Genomic DNA, 27,085 nt, shown 5'->3' with positions numbered 1-27,085 from the left:
TGATAACAGAACAGTCAGGATGTATTTACAAGTTAGATTGGAGACTACGGATGACTAAAATTTTTAAAAGTTGTTTTGGCAATGTAGAAAACCGTAGATAAGTAGATGTGTCATAGAGATGGATAAATAAATGGGATGATGGATGGGTAGGTGGATGAATGACTTGATGGATTTTTTAAGTGTTTTATTTACTTGTCTTTTGTGTAATTACATTTAGTTCCAGACCTCAAGTCTGAACTTTTTACCACACTCCCATTTGGAATGTCCATTTTTACATCCCATTTAGTCAGTTCATTGTTGTCTTTCTCTGCACTATTTTACAAGTCACTGAGGGAAAAAGGTGAAATTTTTCACTATTTTAACAAATGATATAGAATTTAGTCTACATATGTTAAATCACTATTTTCTATTTTACCTTACCATCAGGGGATGAGGATGACCTTTATGGGATATTTAAAATAATAGTTGCAAATAGCAATGTGTTAATCAATATATATATAGTTCATATATATATATATATATGTTCATGCACATATTCCCCACTCAAAATGATAGTCTTATCTTCTTACAGACAGGCGTAATCTTAAATATTGAGGTTTTTGAGGATACATTTTGGCAAGGAAGCAATCTTGATATATTTAGAAATGACAATACTACTGGAAAGAGAAGTAAGTATAATATATTAAATACATCAATTCAGCATGCCATTTCATAATTATATTTCTTTAAAACATAGTTGACTCTAGGGTACTCTGAGGAAAGCAGCTGATTTATTCCATGTTTGTGTAAGACCTAGACCTCTGATCTCCCAACTTGGCACACAGAGTGAAGAACAGCAGCAGCTACAAAATGATAAGGGGATAGTACTGTGCGGATTTTGAGAGAGAACCAGGGCAGGATAGAATGAATAAATCCTCAGGTTTATGGATTTGTAAAAGGCAATGTGCAGTTCAAGAAGATTGTAGAATGCTGTTTTTCTGCATCTTTCATAATTTTTAACCACACTTCTATCTTCTTGCTTTGTATTAGCATTCTCATACTTTTGGTTTTGTTTTGTAAAGTAAATCTTCAAGGAATAGGAAAGTAAAGTGATTGTCCAAATAAAGGGAATAGTATGGTGCACAAGAATAAAGCTGTTTTCTGTCTTTTTAGTCTTCATTTGTGATTACAACAGAGTTTGTGGATTTGGATGTTTTTGAGGAAGGTTGCCTCTGTAAGTGAAACATTGTAAATTTTGTATCTCTCTCTATATATATATTAGTGATGAAAAAGGTCGTCCCAAAGTGTGGGGAGCAACTGAGACTAGACTAAGTTACTGGAATTAAGACTTATTCTATGCATCTGCTCTCCCACAATATGGCGCTGGGGAGGAGTAAACTTCTACGCAGCTGCCTCTCGCCAATTTGACTGATGAGCTGCAGGAGCTGATCCTGCTCCTGATTGGAGGAAAGCAGCGTGCTCGGCGTGTGGGTAGCAGAGTTGGGATTGGTGGAAGAGGACTATAAAGGAGGAGAGAGACAACATGCACCAGGAACATCTGAAGGAACACCTGAGGAACATCTGAGCAGCCCCCGAGAGAGCCGGCCGGTGGTGTGCCGCTCCACCGCGGAAGCGGGGAAAGCGGCGGGGGGTGCCGGCCCCTCCACGGAGGTGAAGGAACTGGCAGCCAACCGGGAAGGACCAGCAGCAAACCCAGGAAGGGCCGAGCAGACAAAAGAACAGCGCAGGGTCTTGTGTCGTTCCTCCGCGATTGGGGGAGCAACACCAAAGATATCTTCATTCCAATTCAAAGCATAAAAATATATTGGGTTACATTGCAAAGAATTTGTTGGAAATGAAAGTAAATTTGCTAATCATTTGATCACAAAATAGGAAGATTTTCCTGAATTATTCAAGTGGGTCCAATGTAATCACAAGGGTTCCTAAAGTGGAAGCTACAGGAAATTTGGGAAAATGGTGGAAATGCCCCTTGGGATGCCTACATCCCTTATTGGAATGCCTGATGTGCGTTTCAGCTCTGTTCCTGATTCTAGCTTCCTGTTAAGGCACACGCTAAGAGGTAGCAGATGACACCTCAAATTCCTGGATACCTTCCACCTGTATTGGAGACCTAGATTGGGTTCTGGGCTCCTGGCCTCATCCTGGGTCCAGCCAAAGTTGTGGTGACCATTTCGGGAGTGAACCAGTAGATGAAAGATCTCTCTATCTATCTGTTTCAGTCTCTCAAATTAAAAAGAGAGAGAGAGAGAGAGAGAGAGAGAGAGAGAGAGAGAGAGAGAAAGCAGAAGCCTAAGGAAGAAGCTAGGTCAGAATGGTTCTGTGTAAGATGAAATTGACCTGCCATCACTGCATTTGAAGTAAGAGGAAGAGGCCACAATCAAGAGGTGCAAGCATTCTTCAGCAGCTGGTTAGTGCAAAAAACTGATTTTTCCCTAAAACCTCTCTAGAGAAAGCAGCACTGCTGACACCTTGATCCTAGCCTAGTGAGACCCTTGTTGGACTTCTGACCCACAGAACAAAATGATAATAAATTTTTGCTTTAAGTCATATATGACTGTGGTAATTTTTAATAGCAGTCTAGAAAACTATCACCATTATCTTTATTTTTTAAATATATTTCTATTATATTGACATTCGGGGGAAGGTGTGCATATTCTACAAAAACATGTATTGATATATTTATTTTACTTGAAAGTCAGAGAGAGAAGGAGAGGTGGGGGGGAGAGAAAGAGAGAGAGAGAAAGAAAGAGAGAGAGAGAGAGAGAGAGAGAGAGAGAGGTCTTCCTTCTGCTGGTTCATTCCCCAATCAACCGCAATTGCCAGAGCTGCACTGATCTTAAGCCAGGAGCCAGGGGCTTCTTCTAGGTGTCCCATGCGGTGCAGGAGCCCAAGAATTTAGGCCATCTTCTACTGCTTTCCCAGGCCATAGCAGAGAGCTGGATTGGAAGTGGAGCAGCCAGGACTAGAACCAGCGTCCATATGGGATTCTGGCGGTTTTACCGGTTATACCACAGCACTAGCCCCTTGGTGATCTTTTAAAAGAAAGGTTTTTCTTTCTTATTCCTGGTAAACCGTGGATGCCAGATTTTTGGTGTATATGCTATATACACCAGATTTTTGGTGTATATACTTGAGGTAATAGCTTTACATGAAACACAGGTAAAAATATAGTACAAAACACATTTCTTAAACTATAGTATGTATAAGAAACATGACCAATAACATTTTTAACACTTTTCTCATTAAAATAGTGCCTTGAGAAAGTTTTGATAATCTCCAACTTCAGGTAAAAAAAATAACAATAAAAAAATTAAGAACTAATCCTATTGAAATAATGAACTTTTGCCTTATAAAATCCTGGTTCTTTTTATGAGCCATTTGTTGTTGTGACCTTCTTCCTCCATTATGAATGTTCTCTCAGAGTTTGATTTGTATGTTCGGAAATATGTTTCATGTAAGTATACAGAATTTTTCTTACTTTGCCTAGACTGCTGTAAAAAGTTTTTGAAAATTTCCATTTTCACAATGAATCCTGGGGCCTATAGTTCCAGAAGCTTGATTCCATATTTCTCCCTGTTCACTGACAAATTTATAACATGCATTCAATAGTAAATTCTGCAGCATACTGCAATGGCCTATATAGTACTTCTTAGTACATCTATTAATTTCCAAGAGTATTTTTCTTTGGCCATAATTTATATAAGGCTCTGTATTATTTATCACCAACTCTCTATCGATCATCTAGTTTAGGAATGTTTATTGCTAAGTTTATTTGAACTGGGAAAACAGTAAAGCAGTAAGGACTTTTGGTATTAATGTTAGGTTTGTGGGAGGATACATTATCACCTTTAAGAAAGCTGACGTTTGATGACTGACTTGAATAAACTGCTGGTAAGTGCAGTGGGACACTGGGGTCCAAATGACTGCTCAATAAATAAATTTGTGAATATATATGCACTACATATATGTAAAGCATTTTATTTATATATGAGATTAACCTACCAAAATTAAAGTTACATATGCTTAAATCACACCCTTCCCACTCCTTCTCAAATTTAGCTAAAGTAAATCTCCAGAGAGCTCACCAGAATTCATTTACTCCGCTAAGCATGCATTATTTTTAAATAGTCATTAATGAATGCTGATAATAACTTTGTATTTGTATTACATATTAGTCTGGAAATCATCCATAGATGCCAACAAAAAACTGATCTTTAGTTACATAAATGAAGAATTTTAGAATGTAAAAGAAAATTATTCGCCAGTGAGGAAATGTAAGGAAGAAGTCAAGTCCCAGTAAAGATGCTGTTGAACTGTAAATTTTAAACCTAGCAGTGCTCCATAATTATTCTGTCTTTATTGAAATTTAGACAATTATTTTGTAGTATGGACATGCATTAGTTGCAAAGACATTTATCTTCACAGAGGAAAACCTTACTAGAAAGATAAAATAATCCAGTACTCTGAATTTATAGACCAGAAACAAATTCAGTGTAGAAGAACATCAAGAGCTAGGTTCTTCTTTGCTGTACTTTTAACTAGCTAGATAATTTTTATTAGGTTTTTCACCTACAGTTATGTTATCATTACAGGCTATTGGGCATAAAAAATGAGCTAAATTTTGACTGCATTTCCATTATATTTTTATTTATCAAGCTTACACATGCCATTACAAAGACTTGTTTCACTCTGCTCATGCATATGGAAGTGCCTTAATCAGGGCATGAGCATAATGTGTCTATGACCCTTTAAATTTTGGAACTGGAAAATAAATATTGTAATAGTTAATGGTTTTCTAATTGTTATGCCTTCCCATTCTCTGACCTGAGAGCTTGTCATTTGAAATTTAGCTATAATTTAGACAAGTCATTAGACTTAATCCCTTAATTGAAATATTGTTAAAAAGTGATATTTTTATAGGTAACAAGGGAATTCTTTCTAAATATATTGATTCATTTTCTAGGATCTTTGAAAACAATCTGCCCATGTATTTGCCAAATCATCATCTGCTAAAAATTTTTATAAATAGAAATATTTTATCCTGTGTGGAAATAATTGAGATTATTTAGCTTTTATTCCTTCTTCCCAGTTCTTTAAACAATGTTAGGGTTTCTCATCACAGCCAAGTATAAGAATCACCATATCAGTATAGCTTTTATGTAACACATTTAAATTAAGTTGATGGGGGATTTTGAGGGATATCTACTTCAAACAAAGACTATTTCTATTTACAGGACTTAGAACAAGCTTTTAAAAAGAATCCATACTTAGCAACTCCAAAATGTATTTCCCACTACTAAAAAATGTGCTCATAGTTAGATTTTAATAATATAGAATTCACACTGACCCTATAACTTTCAAGATACATGTTTGTTTTGATTTTAAACTTTTAATATATTTTTGCATTAGAAGGTTGATTTCAGGTTGAAATATATTATGGCTAAAAAAGAGCTAAACCTGTCTTTCAGCATTGAGCTATAAAACAGAAAGGTGTTTAAAATGCATACTTTTATTTTTATCAGTGCTTATTGTATGACTCCCAGGAGCTTAAGACACATTTTTCAACTCGAGCTGTCAAACACTAATCCTGACAATATCCTCATAAGTTACTATGTTGTTTAATTAAAGTGACAATTAAGTCTTATCCATTGCTCATATTACTAGGGAAAAAAGAAAAACAAGCCCAAACACCTCCCACTTCTCAGGCAAGTGTGCACTTGTGTTGGCTGTGATTATGAGCTCAACAAATCCCTTTTATGGTGATCAGCTTTTAGTCCTCTCACATGGTATCACAGATATGATGGCGACTCTATTTATTTATGTAGCATGTTGTGATTTTTTTATTTCACTTTTAGACACAGTTTATTGTATATTTGCAATAACAATATAAAATGTCCTTACTATTACTTTCTGTAGTGTCACCCATTAAACATCCAAAAAAATCCAAGATTCAATGAGGCCTTGGTATTCTCCTTCCTGGGAGACATTTTTTTTTTTTTTTTTGGGAAAGTGGCATAATCAGAACTGTAGCTGGGCTCCCTTGTAGGAACTTATAGTATTGTTCTGCTACACTGGCCTAACGAGGAAAAAAAAAAAATGGCCCTTTCAGTAAAACCTTGTGGCAGAGGATTATTTTGGTTAAACCTTTGTCAAATCAAGGCATACCACAGGGAGTTAGGTATTAAATAGTTAAGAGTCAGCAGTTATTAATTAGCTATTTGGTATTGAGAAAGTGATCAGTTAGGACTCTCAATTTTCTCACCTATAAAAGAGAAGTATTTTTGTAACAGTCATTAACTCATGAAATTCCATGAATCAGAGGCAGAACTAATTGGATCTCAGATATTACTTTCATTCAGGTAAGCAAAAATATTGCCAATAATATCAGAAATATCCACAATTACTGGTCATTGAGAATGTATTAAGCGCCAGGTAGCTTTAGCATACATTAGCTCATTTAGCTATTACAGGTATGTAATATGCAATAATCACACTATTATCTCCATTTTACACTTTTACTTTTGAGTTTAGGTAACTGGCCCCAGATCATCCTGCCAGCAAGTCAAATAAAACATATTTGTCGAGCCAGCGCCGCGGCTCACTAGGCTAATCCTCCTCCTTGAGGCGCCGGCGCACCAGATTCTAGTCCTGGTCGGGGCACCGGATTCTGTCCCAGTTGCCCCTCTTCCAGTCCAGCTCTCTGCTGTGGCCAGGGAGTGCAGTGGAGGATGGCCCAAGTGCTTGGGCCCTGCACCCCATGGGAGACCAGGGTAAGTACCTGGCTCCTGCCATCGGATCAGCGTGGTGCACCGGCCGCAGCACGCCGGCCGCGGTGGCCATTGGAGGGTGAACCAATGGCAAAAAGGAAGACCTTTCTCTCTGTCTCTCTCTTACTGTCTACTCTGCCTGTCAAAAACAAACAAACAAACAAACAAAAAAACATATTTGTCAGGTTGAAGATGAAGCTTTTAAATTAAATATCTGTGTGTTTTTCTCTTTACATATTGCAGCCTTAGAATTTTTCTTTAGAGTTGGGTGTTTGGCCTAGCAGCTAAGACTGCAGGTGGGATGTCCATACCTTGTCTAAGAGTGCCTGGGATTAATACTCAGCTGGATTCCTGACTCCAGCTTCCTGATAAGACAGATCCTGGAAGGCAGAGGTGGTTGGGTTCCTACCACCCACATCACAAACCTGGATTCTTTCCTGGTTCCTGGTTTTGGCTTCAGTCCTCGCCCCAACCTAGCTGAGGCAGCAGGGATTGAACAAGTGAGTCAGAGGTTGATGTCTGTCTCTGTCTCTGAAATAAATAACTACATACTTTTTTAAAGAAAATTTAAATTGTACACTTAACATTCTTTTAGGAGAAATTATTAATTTACCTAGCAGCCATAAATGGTATAACATATATAACTAATTTAAAATAAAAATATGAAATAATTCAGAATGTACATTCTCACTTTCTGTTATTTACCTTTACTATCACTGTTGGCTCTAAATATTAGTGTCACCACAGATTTTAATATAGCAGACTGCTTACTAATAGAATTCACACTGGGGATTTTACCTTAGTCATACAAAATGAGTTTATAACTGGCCCTACAAAAGTTTATATACAGCTCTCAATGGTCAGATAGTGAGAACATTGTTGTCAATAATATTCATTTTATCAAGCTAAAATATTTTAATTTCTTTAAACAATTTATATTTGCTAAATAATTTCTAAAATAGTACAGAGAATTGTCAGATATGTTTCTATATACAAACCCATTTTCTGCCATTATTAGCACATTGCGTTTGTGTGGTGTTGTATTACAATAATTGAACCAATATTGACATAATATTATTAACTGAAGTTTGCAGTTTACATTAATTTTCACTTTTGTGTTGCACAGTTCTGTAGATTTCGATGAATTATCTAATATCATACAGAGTTGTTTCCATGTCTTAACAATTCCCTGTCCTTCATCTCTTCATTCCTACCCTGTTGCCTTGCATGCTTTGAACCACTGAGTTTTCAGTCTACATATTTTTTCTTTTTCCAGAATGTCCTATATTTAGATTCATACAGTACGAAACTTTTGTAAAATTGCTTCTTTTAGTTAAAACTCTACATTTAATTTTCCTCCATATTGTTTGTGGTTTATGACTTGACAGCAATTTCTTTTTGTTGCTGAATAGTGTTCCAATGTGTGGATTATCACAAGTTATTTATTCATTCACTTTCTGAAGGACATCAAGATTTTATCCTTTTTGCCAATTGTTTATAAAGTTGTATAAACATTTGCATGCAGCTATTTGTATGGATATAATTTTTCAGCTCAATTGGATAAATACTCAGGAGCATGGTTTCTGGATCCCATGCTAAGCTTACTCTAACTTTTTTTTTTTTTTTTTTTTTTTTTTTTGATAGGCAGAGTGGACAGTGAGAGAGAGAGACAGAGAGAGAAAGGTCTTCCTTTGCCGTTGGTTCACCCTCCAATGGCCGCCACTGCAGCCGGCGCACCGCGCTGATCCGATGGCAGGAGCCAGGATCCAGGTGTTTTTCCTGGTCTCCCATGGGGTGCAGGGCCCAAGCACCTGGGCCATCCTCCACTGCACTCCCTGGCCATAGCAGAGAGCTGGCCTGGAAGAGGGGCAACCGGGACAGAATCCGGCACCCCGACCAGGACTAGAACCCGGTGTGCCGGTGCCGCAAGGTGGAGGATTAGCCTATTGAGCCACGGTGCCGGCTAGCTTACCCTAACTTTAAAAGAAACCATCACCCCATCTTCCAAAGTTAGTATGCCATTTTGGATCCCCATCACAATGAATGATGGTTAGTGTTGCTCAATTTCCACTTCAGTGTTTACTTTTGTCAGTATTTGATATTTCTGTTTTAAGCTAATCAATAGGTATATACAAAGGTACCATTGGTGTTTAACTTGAAGTTTACTAACATGAATTTGAGCATTTTCTGTGGTCATTTGCCATGTGTGTAACTTCATTTCTGAAGGTATTTGTTCAGATTATTTATTTTTAAGAATTGCAATGGGGTGGGTATTTGGCACAGTGGCAGGGATGTGTTTTGGGGTACCTGCATCTCACATCAGAGTGCTTGGGTTTGACTCCTGTGTCCTCTTCTAATCCCACCTTACTGCTAGTGTGCACCCTGATAGGCAGCAGGTGATGACTCAAGTCTTTGCATTCCCACCACCCATATGGGAGACCTAGGTCCTGGCTACTGCCTTCAGCTTTGTAGACCTAACTAGATGCCTACCCATTCCATATCAGTACCAGGGAAGTTCCATCCGTTAGTTCAGACTTGAGGTATTTGATGTGCACAATTGTGAATATAGCAAACTGCTCATCAGTAGAGTTGTGATGAACAGCATATTAACTCTAGGAAGAATTCTGTGTTATGGTCACACATACTTCTGTGCAGCTTCTCATCACTTTGTGGAAATCTCCACCTCATTAGCTGAGACTTGGCTCATCAGATACAAGCATCACCATTTTCTGGGAAATGGTTAGAAACACAGACTCTCAGACCCCATCCCAGAATCAGGAGCAGAATCTGTGTTGTAACAACATCTACAGGTTAGTCCTGTGCACCTCAAAACCCAAGAAAGACTGCCAGGAGCTGTCTGTCACTTCTTCCTTCATCCCCGTCACACATCTCTTTTGAGTCCTAATTCCATAGGCCTTTTGTCTCTGATTCATGAGGTCACAACTAGTTAGTTTATTAAGTGACAACATTATAGTATGTCAGCGGGAACAATACAATCCTAGGGACATGAGGGCAACTGACTTCTTTTGCAGTGATAACGGGATTCCTCCCATTGGATTAAACAAATACACGAAATAGAGAATTTCTGTTTTTTTGTTTAACTCAATGGAGGGAAAAAATCAAGTAAGAGGTGAAATATACTTTGCACAGCCCATTTATAGTAACCTTTATGAAGGAGATTTGTGCCCTCATCTATTGCTAAGGATTACTCAGGATTTTTGCATTCATACATTCGATAAGAATAGACGAAACAGTGCATTGTTACCATGACAATGGGAACATTGAGTTTATTTTTTCCCCTATTTTGGTACAGGTATCTTTTTCCTTGTATTCTCTGCAGCTTTTGAATGAAGATTTCTGATGATGTTTTTTAAGTTTTACATATTTATTTGAAAGGCAGGGTGAGAGTGAGAGGTAGAGAGAGAAATGTGCTCTTTCACACTTCAAATGTCTGCAACAGGAGGGCTGAAACCAGGAGCCCAGAACACCTTCTGGGTCTCCCACATGGGTGTCGGGGATCGAAGTATTTGACCCATCACTTGCTGCCTTCCAAGCATTTTAGCACAACCATGAATTAGAGGTGGAGCCAGAACTCAAACCCAGGCCCTCTGATATGAGAGGTGGGTATCCCAAGCAGCAGTTTAATCGCTGTGCCATGTTACCCATGTCTGATTTTCTTTCATTTTTCTTCTTTATAGCATTTTTTTTCTTAAAATGGTGGGAAAATGATGAAATGTTTAACCTATTTTGTAAATAATAAGCCTATTTATTACTGCATGTGTCAAAAAATTAGAGGAATCCAAAAGTTGGTATAATAGAGCACCAATCTTTGTCAGCAAGAGTTGTATGAAGCACCAACCTACTAGAACAAAGGCTGGTTTCTGTTCTGGTTGCTCTCAATTGGGAATAGGATCTTTTTGCAACCATTTCTTCAGCTTTCTCAGGCCTAAATTGACGAGTTCCAGGAAGAAGGTGTTCTCTAAGTGACATCCAGATCAACAGTTCTATCTTTCTGTGAATATGAATTTCCTCTTAAGTCAGCATATTAGCTTTTGTACTGCAAGTCATTCCTCTGTATCTCCCACATTTTTCCACCACTAATTTTTTTCTACTTGTGTAGACTGGACTGAAGATTGGCGGGCATTTTTGTGGATTTACCTGACATAACATGTCCCAATGTCTTGTTTAGTACTTTAAGCAATTTCCTCAGGCACCTTAATATTGAAAGCATAGCTCAGGTGTACAAGTGGTGAATGAAGCTGCTACAAAGCAATTTCGCTTTTGTAATACCTACTCCCAAGAGTGTATGCACTTCAAATATTCCCACAATCTAAGACAAACAAACACAGTCCATTCATCCCTAGTGCCATAGGAAAACAGAACGGGGGTATCTAACCTTGAAGAGGAAGTACGTCCAAGGAAAGCATAGAAGTTAAACAATTTGTAGTAATTTGAACAATAGCCGCTCAAAGACATTAAACCCTAAACTCTGAAATTTGAAAACATGACATCATTTGGACAAAGGAATTTTACCAATGTAATTACATTAGGGATTCTGAGCTGAAGCAGTTAACACGGGTTAACTGAGCTGGCTCTAAATTCCATTACAATAATTGTAACAGCGAGGCAAAGGGATATAGCACAGACACAGTGGAGTAGGCAATGTGAAGGCATTGTCAGATACTGGAATGATATAACCACAAATACAAAAATTGCAGGGCAGCAGCCAGGGGCTGGAAGCTGCATGAACACATTCTCGGGTAGAACTCCCAGAGGCAGCACAGCCCTGATGAATTTCATATTTCTGCTAATTAAATGGTGAAAAATAAATTTCTATTGTTTTATGACACTAATCTGAGTTAAATTATTAGAACCACCCGAGAAAATTAATATACTGCTCATTTAAATATATATATATATATATTTAAAAATCTCCAATCAAAAACAGGAGTAAGTAGAAAAATTTCAATTTAAGCCAGAGAATTTGGGGCAGCATTATAGTGCAACAGGTTAAGCTATAGCCTGTGACACCAGCATTCCATATGGGTACTGATTCAAATCCTGACTGCTCTACTTTTGATCCAGCTCCCTGCTAATGTGCCTGGGAAAGCAACAGAAGGTGGTCCAAGTGCTTGGGGCCCTACAACCCATGTGGGAGATCCAGATGAAGCTCCTGGCTTTGGCCTGGCAAAGCCTCGGTCACTGTGGCTCATTTTGGAGTGAATTAGTGAATGGAAAATTTCTGTCTCTCTCTCCCTCTCTCTCTCTGTTTCCCTCTCTTTCTGGAACTATGCCTTTCAAATAAATCTTAAATAAAGTTTAAGAATTAGGTAGTAATCGTTGGTTCAAAAATATACAACACTGGCTTTTTAAAAATATTTCAAACTGTCAAATATCATAAACCATCTCAGAATTTTTTTTTAAGATTGATTTATTTATTTGAAAGGCAGAGTCAGAGAGGCAGAAGCAGAGAGAGAGAGAGTCTTTATCTGCTGGTTCACTCCCTAAATGGTCTCAACAGCTGGAGATGGGCCAAGAGCTTCTATCTAGGTCCCTCACATGGTCTCAGGGGCCCGAACACCTGGGCCATCCCTCATTGTCTTCCCAGGCCATATCAGAGAGCTGGATTGAAAGTGGAACGGCCAGACCTCCAACCTGCCCCCATATGGGATGCTGGCTCTGCAGACAGTGGCTTTACCTGCTATGCCATAGCACCAGCCCCAGAATTTCTAGATAAAAAGGAAAATGGGGAACCAGCGCTGTGGTGTAGTGGGTAAAAGCCACCACCTGCAGTGCTGGCATCCCATATGGGGGCAGGTTCGAGTCCCAGCTGCTCTACTTCTGATCCAGCTCTTTGCAATGGCCTGGGAAAGCAGTGTGGGAGACCTGGAAGAAACTCCTGGCTACTGGCTTCTGATAGGTGCAGCTCTAGGCATTGCGGCCATTTGGGGAGTGAACCCAAAGATTGAAAACCTGTCTCTTTCTGCCTTTCCTTCTCTGTCTGTGTAACTCTGGCTTTCAAATAAATAAATCTTAAAAAAAGAGGAAAATGGGACACAGCTTAAAATTGCCGACTTCCTGGACTCATTCCCAAACCAGAGCAGAAGTAGCCATGGGCGACTAGACACTGCTGATTAGAAGACAACACAATTTTCTAATGAGGGAAATGAGACTATGGAAGTTCTTCATTCTGGATTCAACTTGCTGCAGGACTCTTACTTCCTATATTACAGAGCTCCATTCACTGTTGATGAGAATATGAGAATAATGGTATTGTGATCATGGAAACAGTGTTTGTAGCATAACTAACCAATGATCAATAAATTTGTGCTATTTCATTAATCTTATCAACAATCTTGAGAAGAAAGTTTGAATTTAGAATCTGTTTTTAAAATGAAAACAAAATAAAGGCTAGAAAATTTAAATAACTTAAATGTTACAGTCAACTAACGAAAATATATTTCAAATCTAGTAGCTAAAACCCCATAATACATTCCTCTTAACTACCATGTTATATGGTAACACCTAATAGTACAAGGCTTACAACAGACTTTTTATTTTTTTAATTTTTTTAATTTTATTTATTTATTTATTTATTTGACAGGCAGATTTAGACAGTGAGAGAGAGAGAGACAGAGACAAAGGTCTTCCTTTTCTGGACAGGCAGATTTAGACAGTGAGAGAGAGAGAGACAGAGACAAAGGTCTTCCTTTTCTGTTGGTTCACCCCCCAAATGGCCGTAAAGGCTGCCGAAGCCAGGATCCAGGTGCTTCCTTCTGGTCTCCCATGTGAGTGCAGGGCCCAAGCACTTGGGCCATCCTCAACTGCCTTCCTGGGCCACAGCAGAGAGATGGACTGGGAGAGGAGCAACCGGGACAGAATCTGGTGCCCCAACTGGGACTAGAACCTGGGGTGCCGGCGCCGCAGGTGGAGGATTAGCCTACTGAGCCCCAGCGCTGGCCCATAGAACAGACTTTTGTTATGGAAATAAAACTTATCTGGCCTTCAAAATTCTGGAAGCATCCATGAGCATTCTCAAGGATGATCCTTCCTGAACTGCTATTGCCTTATATGTATGGATTGAAAAATGTTGAGCAGGTCCAGGCATTACGGCACAGCAGGTTAAGTGCCACTTGAAATGCCTGCATCCCGTTGTACAGCACCAATTTGATTCCTGGATATTCTACTTATGACCCAACTGCCCACTAATGCACCTGGGGAGGCAATGAGTCAGGACCCAAGTACTTGAGTCCCTGCCATACATGAAGAAGACCTGGATGGTGTTCCAGGTTCCAGGCTTCAGCCTCGTTCAGCCCTGGTTATTGACAGCATATGGGGAGTGAATCAGTGGATTGAATGTACCGCTCACTCTCTCACTGTTGCTCTCACCTACGCTCTGTCAATCTCAAATAAATAGATAATTAAATATTTTTTATAAAAGTTGAGCTGATTTTTACCCCATTGAAATTTTGGTTGGAAGCTTGTACTGTCTTTTCTTCTACATGTCTTTGTACTGAAATTTTTAATACATCACATATATTTTATATATATATATATATAAAACATTTTTAGTCAGTAAAAATCATATAAAATTTAGGTACAAATATGACAGCATAGATATAAAGTGGGTTTTTTTAATTAATTCATTATTTTGGTTTATTTTAAACTCTGAATCCTGAACTCAGTTTTCCTTGCTTTTTCATTTTCTTTTCAGGTGATGTTATGTCTTCTAGAAACTGAAAAAAAAAAATTACCTGGATTAGTAGCTGAGACTAAGGTATAACTGAAAGGTCAAGTCAAATCTTATCTCTGGATGCACCTAAGATGTCAGTCAATGGTTTTATCTTCCATGAATTTCAGATCCCAAATTTTCCTAAGATTACCAAGTTTTAAAAGGTCCAGTTTAAAGTCTATTTCAAAAGTATTCTTCAAGATTCATCTTGAATTAATTTTCTTTATGTTCAGATAAACTTTCATGAACCTTTAGACAAATCTTTCTTTCAAATATAAAACTATATTTCTGGGCCGGCGCCACGGCTCACTAGGCTAATCCTCCGCCTTGCAGCGCCGGCACACCAGGTTCTAGTCCCGGTCAGGGTGCCGGTTTCTGTGCCGGTTGCCCCTCTTCCAGGCCAGCTCTCTGCTGTGGCCAGGGAGTGCAGTGGAGGATGGCTGAAAGTACTTGGACCCTGCACCCCATGGGAGACCAGGATAAGTACCTGGCTCCTGCCATCGGATCAGCACGGTGCGCGGCGGCCATTGGAGGGTGAACCAATGGCAAAAATGGAAGACCTTTCTCTCTGTCTCTCTCTCTCTCACTGTCCACTCTGCCTGTCAAAATAAATAAATAAATAAATAATACATTAAAAATATATTTGTACATTCAGGATTTAATATATATTTTATATTTTTCTCCCTATATATATCACCTATAGCACTTCAAAAATATACTTACAAAGTGATTTGATTTACATGTAAATATTGTGTACCTACATACACAAATGTTGTTACAATTCTAATGCTCATGTGTGTAAAATGATACCTTGGAATGGTTATCTTGTGAAAGCTAGTGTGCCGCTTGAGCTGCCTAAATATCAATGACCAGTGGCATATTACTTGCCACTTGCCACATTCACTTTGAATGTTTTACTGGGCTAATCCTAAAGGCAGAATTGTTTCATGCACAGTGTGCAGCAAACATCCTCTTTGCCAGATTTCGGTTCTAGCACTTCCTCTGCCCACTCATTCAGCCTTTGTCTCCTCCCACTGAGGTACCTATAGCAGTTTGCTCCAGTCAACACTCTTGAGCTGCTTCCCTAAGTGCACTGGGGCAGCTATTCTCCCGTCACTGTCACTGCAATAACATCTTCAGTTATTAGCAGAACCTTATTGTTGCCCAGAATTAAGTCTGCATTTCCTTCTTTCTATTTCACCTGTGTGTTTGCATAGTCTAAGGTTTGGCAGTTGGATTAGTGAAATAAATATACTCACCAGGTTCTAGTCCCGGTCGGGGCGCCAGATTCTGTCCCAGTTGCCCCTCTTCCAGGCCAGCTCTCTGCTGTGGCCAGGGAGTGCAGTGGAGGATGGCCCAAGTGCTTGGGCCCTGCACCCCATGGGAGACCAGGAGAAGTACTGGCTCTTGCCTTTGGATCAGCGTGGTGCGCCGGCCGCGGCGGCCATTGGAGGGTAAACCAACGGCAAAGGAAGACCTTTCTCTCTGTCTCTCTCTCTCACTGTCCACTCTGCCTGTAAAAAAAAAAAAAAAAAAGAAAAAAGAAAAAGAAAAAAGAAAAAGAAATATACTAACATTTCTAGGTCTACCTGTATCTTCCTTCTCCCCTTTCCCCACGATCTAGTTAAACTGTAGAAGAACTGAAGAGCTTTCTGGATTATATAGCTAAAGGCAACATCCTAAGGACTGCAGAGTCATATCACAGGATTTTGTTTAATTGTTCTGTAGAATCACCATTCAAACTCTAGACTTCCTACACAGACATGAGTAGGAAATAAACTGTCTCCTCATTTAAAAATGCTTTTTGGCTGCTGTCTGGGTGGCTGGTCCAATATCCAATACAAGCTCTAGTAAACTTTCCCCTCGCCATGCTATGGGACTGCTCATCTGCCTGGTATTGTCCCATGTGATTCATCTTCTGTTTTGCATCCCCAGCTTCCTAGTGTAAGTTATGCAATACTGCCACACTGCACAGATAAACACAGCACAGTGAGGAGCGGTGTGTTCTCTACTGCTCACCGCGCTCTTTAAGGCTGGAAGGAAGTAAAGAGTGCAAGGATCCTCAGACAATTCCCGTGGAGTGCTAGCAATGGCTGTTCTTTCACTTTTGTGGCATGCCAGCTTCTCTTCAGTGCCTAATAAGAAATTGAGGGTGAGGACAGTGAATGTTTTTTACTTTGAGGAATTGCTTACTTCTACTTCTTCCCCATTCATTTTTCTTTATTTTCATATCTATCTCTCTCACACTCGCTCCTCTCCTTCTTGCCATCTCCCAGCCCCCGGTAAGGACTTGTGGTCCTATTATCTAATTACCATTGGAAAATATTGACTCTTTCTGTAAGATAAGTCTATATCTAAGCTGTGTAGACAACTATTCAGTTTTTTTTTTAATTTTGATTTTATTTGACAGATAGCGAGATCATCCATCCACTGATTTTCTCCCTGAATGCCCTCAATAAGCCCGGACAGAGCTGGGCTGAAACCAGAAGCCAGGAAATTAATTCATGTCTCTGATGTGGGTGGCAGGGATTGGAGGGCTTGAGCCATCATCTGCTGACTCCCATAGTATGCATTAACAAGAATTTGGATTGGAAGCACAGCTAGGACTTAAAACTCTGATACGGAATGCAGGCATACCAAGACATGTCTTAATCATTTCACCAAACCCCATTCTAATTCAAGTATTTTTATAGAAATCTTGCTGTTACTGCAAATCATGCAATAAGGCTAAATACCACAATAAGAGGGATATTTATATATTATTTGTATTTGAGTCTCTAACCTATTCAAAAGGTCATGCTACCCATATACTTGAAGAAATTTAATTATTCACCAAATGCCAGTAGCGGTATAAACCATGAAAAGAAAAGAAACAAAATAACCAAGTTAGTTTTGAACTATTGAAGATATCTTATAAATAAGTAATAAATCTAATCTTTGTCTTAGATGTGTTCTGGAGATATTTATTTGATGAAATCACCCAATCTCACTAAATCTCAGTTTCTGATTCTACAAAGTGAAAATAGTAACCACCCTCATTTCACAGGGTTCTTGTGAGGATCAAATGAGGAAAAATAATTATGAGAGGAATTTGAAAACCGGAAGATGCAGACAAATTTGAAGATATATTATCATAGAATCAACACTTTTTGCCTCTTATAAATTTTACGATTTGAGCTCCCCTTTATTTTCTTATTAAATTCCAATTTGAATGGTTTACTTTATGGTATGTTAAGTCAATAAGTATGCCAGTAATCACATATTTTATGTTCTGAGAAATTATACTTTCCTTTAATAAGCATTAGCATTTACTACACACCATGCATTTTAAGATAAATGAGTTTGCACCCTTCAAAGAGCTCAAGTTCCAATAAAAAAGAAAGAGATGATAAGTATTATAAGTTGAGGGATTCAATTATAAACTTAAATGTAGGATGCTAGTGGAACATAAAATTTTGAAGGCAAGTATTTTGAAACATGCTGTATAGATTCCCAAGTGAAGAACGACAATAGTTTTGATCCGAGTAACAGAAACATAAGTACAATTAGGTCAAATAAAGAGACAGAAGAGAAAAGGAAGAAGAGAGAGGAGAGAGAAAGGAAGCAAGGCAGAAAAGAAGGAAGGGAGGGAAGGGGGGGTGAGAAAGAGTGGGCGTGTAGCCTGGCAGTTAACACAATTATGATGCTCACTCCCATATCAGAGTGCCTAGGATTGATACCAGGCTGTGACTCCTTAACCATAGGTTCCTGATAATTCAAACTATGAGAGATCACAGTGATGACCCAAGTGGTTGCATTCCTGCTATGCAAGTGGGAGACCTGGGTTCAGTTTCTGGCTCCTGGCTTCTGTCTAATCCACTCCAGGAATGATGGGGGCATTTGAGGGGTAAGCCAGTGGAGGGTAGCACTCGCTACTCTTCTCTCCCTCTGAAATAAAGAAATCTTATATTTATTTGAGAGGGAGAAAGATCATTTCCATCTGCTGATTTACTTCCCAAATGGTTGCAATGGCCAGGACTGGGCCAGGTTGAAACCAGGGGCCAGGAATTTCATCTGGGCCTCTATTATGGGTGGCACAGGCCCAAGTATCTGGGCTGTCTTCCATTGCCTTCCTAGGCACATTAGTAGGAAGCTGGATTGGAAATGGAGCAGTTGGGACTGAAACTGATACAGCTCAACCTCTCCACTACAGCTCTGGCCCCTCTGTTCTCACTTTAGAATTTTTTTGAATTGAGTTTAAACTCCTATAAGATCTCCTTTGATGGCATTTAATATGTTTACAAGCGGTTCTCATTGTATATGTTATCATTACAGCAAAAGTACTAAGAAAATGATGTTTTCTGATGACTGACTGGTTCCAGCAAAGATGTGGAGAGGACTTAGGCCACTTTAGTTTTTTTCACATGTCCACCCAGGGGGGACTGTTGTGAACAACAACATGGGTTCTCTGAGTACTGTACCCACCACAAGGTTATTGAATCAGAGTTAGGTTAAGGAGAGATCCTTCAGTGCTAAAGGATTGTTTCCTGCATGAGGTTTTATGCTTGCATCATTTGCTTTAACATCCCACTCACCTAAGCAATAAGGAAACTTTGGCCAGGGATTGTGTGCTCTCCATAACTCTGTTTCTCAGTGCCTTACACATAGGAAAAGTTACTAAATATCCATTAGGGTGAATGGATGAGTGAAAGGTAGACAGTCATCTGATATGAAGGAAAAAAAATGAAGTTTATGATGAGAGCAATAAATTTATTTGTAGATGTACCTATGATTAAATTTATTTCTCCATATCCAAACTCAGACTTCCATCCAAGATCTTTCATCAGGGATTCCAAGAGTATTAGCATATCTGTTGAATAATTAATATATTCCCTTAATTTGTGACTAGCAATTTCATGAGTTAAAAATTTTCAGAAATCTGAAATGTTATCATCCCTTCAGTTAAGAGTTTTATTACTCTCCTCTCTTCCTGTGTAATTCTGACTTTCTAATAAATAAGTAAATATTTAAATAATAATAATAAGGAGCTGGCACTGTGGCATAGCGGGTAAAGCTGCTACCTGCAGTGCCAGCATCCCATATGGAAGCCGGTTCGAGTCCTGTTTGCTCTACTTCCATCCCAGCTCTCTGCTGTGGCCTGGGAAAGCAACAGAGGATGGCCCAAGTCCTTGGACCCCTGTACCCACGTGGGAAACCTGGAGGAAGCTCCTGGCTCCTGGCTCCTGGCTTCGGATCAGCCCAGCTCCAACCATTTTGGCCAATCGGGGGAGTGAACCAATGGATGAAAGAACTCTCTCTCTCTCTCTCTCTCTCTCTCTCTGCCTTTCCTTCTCTCTCTGTAACTCTTTCAAATAAATAAATATATAAACCTTTTAAAAATAATAAAGAGTTTTATTAGCTGTAACATTTTCTGGATTAAGCAATAAATTAAGTTGTATTTTACATTTTTATACTAAAATACAGCCAAATGTCAGTCATGTCATGTGTGTTAGCTGGAATTTATTGGCTGATACAGTTTAAATATTTACAGGTAGACCTGCTACATCCTCTGTCTACATTCTGTCATGGGGCAGATTTCAACACAAAGTAGACTTCTTTTGTGATGTTACCATGACAACCAGGGGCTCTTCCATACTACACTCTCTTTCATTCTTGTCACTAAGATGTGGAGCGAATGTCTTCTTCACCATATTCCAGACAACTCTGGACAATAACTATCTGGCTGTATTTGTTGGCTGGGTCTGTCCTAACAAAGTCCCGCAAACTGTGGCTCACACCACGGAAATTCATTTTCTGACGATTGCAGGTGCTGTGAGCCTGAGGGCACTGCCCACAGCATTACCCTCTTCTAGATGCCTTTCTTCTCAGCTTTTAGATGCCCACGTCTGTGTTTTCACGTGGGCTTTTCTCTGTGAGCATCCGAATCTGCTCTCTTCATAAGCAGGTCAGGCAGATTGGATTAGAACCCACCTGTGGGATCTTATTTAAATCATTACCTTTTTTAAGACCTTCTCCATGAATACAATCACATTCTGAGTTACAATGAATTGGGAGGGAAACACAGTTTAGCCCAAAACACTGGCTTAGCTAAGACTGTATATTCCACAGCTGAAAGAAAACTATGGACCAGTATCTTTGATTAACCTTGGTGGACAAACCCTCAGTAAAATATGAGTGAATTGATTTCAACAACACATCAAAAGTATTATACAGGAGAATCAAGTGGGTTTTATCCCTGGCATACAAGATCAGTTTAACGTATGCAAATAAAATGGAAAGATAAATGTCCCATGATGATAGCAACTGACGCAGAAAAAGCTTTCAGTAAAGTTCAACATGCTTTCTTTTTTTTATTTCTTAAGGTTTTTTGTTTTGTTTTTGAAAGAGAGAGAGAGAGAGAAGGGAAAGAGAGCTCTTCCATACATTGGTTTACTTCTTAAATGACTGTAGCATGTAGGGCTGGGCCATCCCGAAGCTGGGAGCTTCCTGTGGTTCTCCCACAAGAGTGCAGGGATCCAAGCACTTTGGTCATGCTCTGCTGCTTTCCGAGGCTGTTAGCAGGGGGCTGCATCGGAAGGGGAGCAGCTGGGAGTGGAACTGGCACCTGCACGGGATGCCAGCATTGCCTGTGGCAGCTTTTCATGCTAGGCCACAACGCCAGCCCCTCAACACTCTGAAATTCAGCAGTTTAGATAGACCAGTAAAGTTCTTCAACTTAATAAAGGCCATTTATGAAAAACCCACAGCTAAGATGATAATCAATGAAACAGTAGAAGCTTTTCCTCTAAGATCTGCTACAAGGCAAATCTAACTGTAGCTTGGAATTAAAGAAATACACTAATATTTTTAGAATCACTTCTATTGAATGATAGCTTTTAAAATTTATCATTCTGAAACCTAAGTGTATATTCATAACCTATATTTTTATATGAGCAAAGTAATTATTCTACAACTATAGATAAATTTTGATTCAGTCAAAAAATTGCAGTTCATAGCCTTAAAAAGATTTAGTTGAAAGGAGTCTATGTACTCCTGTACATCAGTAATATTTAATAAACTTTTTTGCTGATAGAAATTATATATATATATATATATATATTTGCACTTGCCAGTAGTTGTAGGTACTCTTTTTTTTTTTTTTTTAATGTATTTGACAGATAGAGTTAGACTGTGAGAGAGAGAGACAGAAAGATCTTCCCTCCATTGGTTCACCCCCCAAATTGCCGCAACGGCCAGAATTGCGCCAATCTGAAGCCAGGTGCTTCCTCCTGGTCTCCCAGGTGGGTGCAGGGGCCCAAGCACTTGGGCCATCCTCCACTGCCCTCCTGGGCCACAGCAGAGAGCTGGAGTGGAAGAGGAGCAACCGGGACTAGAACCCGGTACCCACATGGGATGCTGGTGCCTCAGGCGGAGGATCAACCAAGTGAGCCACAGTGCTGGCCCCTGTGGGTACTCTTAAGAAGTAGAAATGTGGCTGTTGTGACTGAGGAACTCAATGTTGTTACTTTATTTAATGTTAATTAATTTAAATCCAGATGGTTACATGTGTCTAGTTACTACCAGGAATATATGGTACAGACCTAGAAAAACACTAATCATCATCATAATAGCTGATATTTGTGGATTTTTACTATATTTATGCTAAATTTCGGTAAATGTACATTCAAATAAGCATCAGATAAGATTTTTCATTATTATCCCAAGTTTTCAAATCAGGAATCAGTTCTGATGCCTGCATAATGTGACTCCAGGGCATAAACTTGCTAAATTTCACATTTTGGGAAAGAAATCAACAACAACAAATATAAATTATCTCAAGCCCTCGTAGATATTTAGTGCCAGAGCCAAGACGGTAACTCAGATCATTATTTCAAATCACATTCCAAATTTAATGTCATTCAAGTCAAGAAACTTTTGGAAAGTCTAGAAAATGTCAGCCTCTAAATACTAGGGATATTGCAGCAAATAATATAACAACTTCAAGCTTATATTAAGTGGGATGAGACTATTCATTACAAACCCAATAAGTAAGAGGTTACTTAGAATGCTAAACTGTAATAAGTACTATGAAAAAGAAGAAATCAGAAAGCAATTCTGGGAGTTAGGAGTGCTGGAGTTGGAATATGGTTTATGCTTAAATATGAAAAGAGGGAATTTGAACAACTACTTCAAGGAAGTGAAAGAGTTTGTTCTGAATATGCCTAAAGAGAAACCATTTGAGGCCTCTGGCATAGTCAATGAAAAGTTGTTATGGAATGTATGTGCCTGAGAAATCCAAATTGTAGCAGGGAGGCCTGTCTGGCTAGAGCAGGAGTGAGAAAGGATGTCAGAGGAGATAAGATGCAAGATCCCAGGTAGAGCACTGGGAATATTAAAATGTTAGCCCTCAGTGAAATTAAGATTATTTATTGCATTTTTAAAGTTTTATTTGTTTATCTCCTTGAAAGGCAGAACTACAAAGAGAGGGAGGGGGGAAAACAGAGATCTCATATTGACTGATTTATTTCACACATTTACTTAGCAGTCAGGGTTGAGCCAGGCTGAAATTACGAGCCAGGGACCCAGTCTGGGTTTCAAAGTTAGACTGCAAGAATCTAGGGCCAGAGCTGTGGCATAGTAGGCTAAGCCTCTGTCTGTGGCTCCAGCATCCCATATGGGTGCCGATTTGTGTCCCAGCTGCTCCTCTTCTGATCCAGTGCTCTGTTTATGGCCTGAGAAAGGAGCAGAAGATGACCCAAGTGCTTGGACCCTGAGGCTCCTGGCTCCTGGTTTTGAATTGGCTCAGCTGTGGCCATTTCAGCCTTTTGTGGAGTGAACCAACAGATGGAAGACCTTTCTCTCTGTTTCTCCCTTTCTCTGTAACTCTGCTTCTCAAATAAATAAATAAAAATCTTAAAAAATAGGAAGCCAATCAGCTAAGCCATCACCTGCTACCCCTTGGGCTGTGCATTAGCAAGAAGCTGGAATGGGAACAGAACTGAACTTGCACCCAGGCACTCCATTAGGAGATGAAGGTGTCTAACCACTAAGCCAAATGCCTGTCCCTTGACTCGTGACTTAGATGAATTATTATGTTTGCCTTAATTCTGAGTTCAAGTCCTATCTCCACTCATGATGCAAGATTCCTTCTAATATGTATTCTGCTAAGTAGCACCAATGGCTCAAGTAATATAGTGCCTGCCACCCACCTGTGAGACCCGAATTGAGTTCCTATATCTTGCTGTTGGCCTGGTTGGGTTCTGGTTGTTTTAAGGCATTTGAGGAGTAAAGACTGGATAGCAGATCCATCAGTCTGTCTCTCTTCCTTTCAAATAAAGAAAATGATTACTTAAAAATAATTAATGAAGCAGGAAATTGGAGAATGTTGGTATAAATGTTGCTGAATGGGGATATCGAAATATCCACTTGATTCCTTCTAGAACAAAATATCAAAAGAATTTTTCACTTGACCTTTCATCTTGAAATTATTAAAGTAATTTTGTTCTCAAGTTACATCAATTGCTGTATGCCTTTAGCTTTCTTAGGGCAAAACCAAAAATTTTGCTGTGAGTTTAGAAAAGGTGTTTCTGGTAGACATTGCTAATGACTTCATATTTTCCTTTTGTCCTGACCAAGAAAAATCCTAGTTTTATTCAGTGAAACTGTGCCAGCTAAGGCTCTTTTGCAGTGATGACATCATTGGTATTGTCCCACAGCGCTAGCCAATGAAATAAAGGCTGAAATTATCTGGGAAGAAAATGTGTTTTTTGACATACATTTCCCCTATTTAAAATATTTATTTATTTATTTGAAAGACATAATGACAGAAGAGAAAGAGAAAATATGAATGAATGAATGTGTTTTAGGCACAGATTTACTCCCCAAATGGACACAACAGCCAGATCTGGGCCAGGCTGAGGCCAAGAGCTAGGAACTCCTTGTGGGTCTCCCGCATCTGGAGTAGGAGCAGAGACAGTCGAGCTGTTTGCGGCTGCTTTCCCTGGCATGTTGGCAGGAAGCTAGACTTCAGCTGGTACTCAGATATGAGATGCAGGCATTCCAGCTTACAGAACCACCATTCCAGGTATAGACTTTGCAACACCACTTTTTTTTTTTTTTTTTTTTTTTTGCATTATATGAACTAAACTTTTTTCATTGCCACTGCACTAAGATTTTTATTTTCAGATGGTTTCTTTAAAATTTTCCTAAGTACCTTTGGGCATTCAGAGTTGCTAATTCTGTGATACGTGTGTGACATGGATATACTTTTCCTGAGGCCCTCTCTTTGATCTCTTAGATCAATCCTGAGAGCAGACTCAGAAGGGCAAGCCTTGTGGTGAACACAACCAGAACAAGGCTTAGTTTTAGAGATATCTATCTTCCCCTCTCAAAAGGGCAAGGAGGTCAGGTTCTGCTTTCTGTAAAGAAAGGGGCTTCACATTCCAGTTTTCTTATGTCCAATTTTCTTTCATTGATTTGAATCATTTTTTTGAATTTGATCACAACACACACACACTCTATCTCTCTTTCTCAAACACACAAACACACACTCTACCTCTCTTTCTCAAATGCACACACACACACACACACAGATACATATAAACATTAAATCACACCTTAATTTTATTGAATTTCACCTGCAGAATTAGGGTTACAAATATTTACAAATTTGTGGGACCAGGTGTGATATAGAAAAGCCCCCCCATAATTTCCCTCCCACTCGCACCCCTCCCATCTCCCTCTCCCTCTCCCATTCCATTCACATCAAGATCCATTTTCAATTATCTTTATATACAGAAGATCAATTTAGTATATATTAAGTAAAGATTTCAAGAATTTGCACCCACACAGAAAAACAAAGTGTAAAATACTGTTTCAGTACTAGTTATAGCATTACTTCATATTGGACAACACATTAAGGACAGATCCAACATGAGAAGTACACAGTGACTCCTGTTGTTGACTTAACAATATGACACTCTTGTTTATGGTGTCAGTAATCTCCCTAGGCTCTAGTCATGAGTTGCCAAGGCTATGGAAGCCTTTTGAGTTCGCCGACTTGGATCTTATTCCGACAGGGTCATAGTCAAAGTGGAAGTTCTCTCCTCCCTTCAAAGAAAGGTATGTCGGTTGCCTGTTCACTTTCCTGACTGTTTCTTTTGAAGTACAGAAACTTCTCAATTTGATGCAATCCCAATAGTTAATTTTGGCTTTGACTGCCTGTGCTTCTGGGGTCTTTTCCAAGAAGTCTTTGCCAGTACCTATATCTTGCAGGGTTTTTCCAATGTTCTCTAATAATTTGATGGTGTCAGGTCGTAGATTTAAGTCTTTAATCCATGTTGAGTGAATTTTTGTGTAAGGTGAAAGGTAGGGGTCTTGCTTTGTGATTCTGCACGTGGAAATCCAATTTTCCCAGCACCATTTATTGAATAGACTGTCCTTGCTCCAGGAATTGGTTTTAGATCCTTGATTAAATATAAGTTGGCTGTAGATGTTTGGGTTGATTTCTGGTGTTTCAATTCTGTTCCATTGGTCTATCCATCTGTTTCTGTACCAGTACCACACTGTTTTGATTGCAACTGCCCTGTAGTATGTCCTGAAATCTGGTATTGTGACACCTCCGGCTTTGTTTTTGTTGTACAAGATTGCTTTAGCTATTCGAGGTCTCCTCTGTCTCCATATGAATTTCAGCATCATTTTTTCCAGATCTGAGAAGAAGGTCTTTGGTATCTTGATTGGGATTGCATTGAATCTATAAATTGCTTATGGGAGAATGGACATTTTGATGATGTTGATTCTTCCAATCCATGAGCATGAAAGATTTTTCCATTTTTTGGTATCCTCTTCTATTTCTTTCTTTAAGGTTTTGTAATTTTCATCGTAGAGATCTTTAACATCCTTGGTTAAGTTTATTCCAAGGTATTTGATTGTTTTTGTAGCTATTGTGAATGGGATTGATCTTAGAAGTTCTTCCTCAGCCGTGGCATTGCCTGTGTATACAAAGGCTGTTGATTTTTGTGCATTGATTTTATACCCTGCTACTTTGCCAAACTCTTCTATGAGTTCCAATAGTCTCTTAGTAGAGTTCTTTGGATCCCTTAAATAAAGAATCATATCAACTGCAAAGAGGGATAGTTTGAGTTCTTCTTTCCCAATTTGTATCCCTTATTTATTTATTTATTTTTTGACAGGCAGAGTGGACAGTGACAGAGAGAGAGACAGAGAAAGGTCTTCCTTTGCCGTTGGTTCACCCTTTAATGGCCGCCGCAGCCAGCGCACTGCAGCCGGCCCACCACGCTGATCCGATGGCAGGAGCCAGGCACTTATCCTCATCTCCCATGAGGTGCAGGGCCCAAGCACTTGGGCCATCCTCCACTGCACTCCCTGGCCACAGCAGAGAGCTGGCCTGGAAGAGGGGCAACTGGGACAGAATCCGGCACTGACCGGGACTAGAACCCGGTGTGCTGGCACTGCGAGGCGGAGGATTAGCCTAATGAGCTGTGGCGCCGGTACCAATTTGTATCCCTTTAATTTCTTTTTCTTGCCTAATAGCTCTGGCTAAAACTCCCAGAACTATATTGAATAGCAGTGGTGAGAGTGCGCATCC

Source organism: Oryctolagus cuniculus, chromosome 11 (genome assembly GCF_964237555.1).
Source record: "Oryctolagus cuniculus chromosome 11, mOryCun1.1, whole genome shotgun sequence".
NCBI classification, from domain to species: Eukaryota; Metazoa; Chordata; class Mammalia; order Lagomorpha; family Leporidae; genus Oryctolagus; species Oryctolagus cuniculus.
This window is presented reverse-complemented; position numbering follows the sequence as displayed.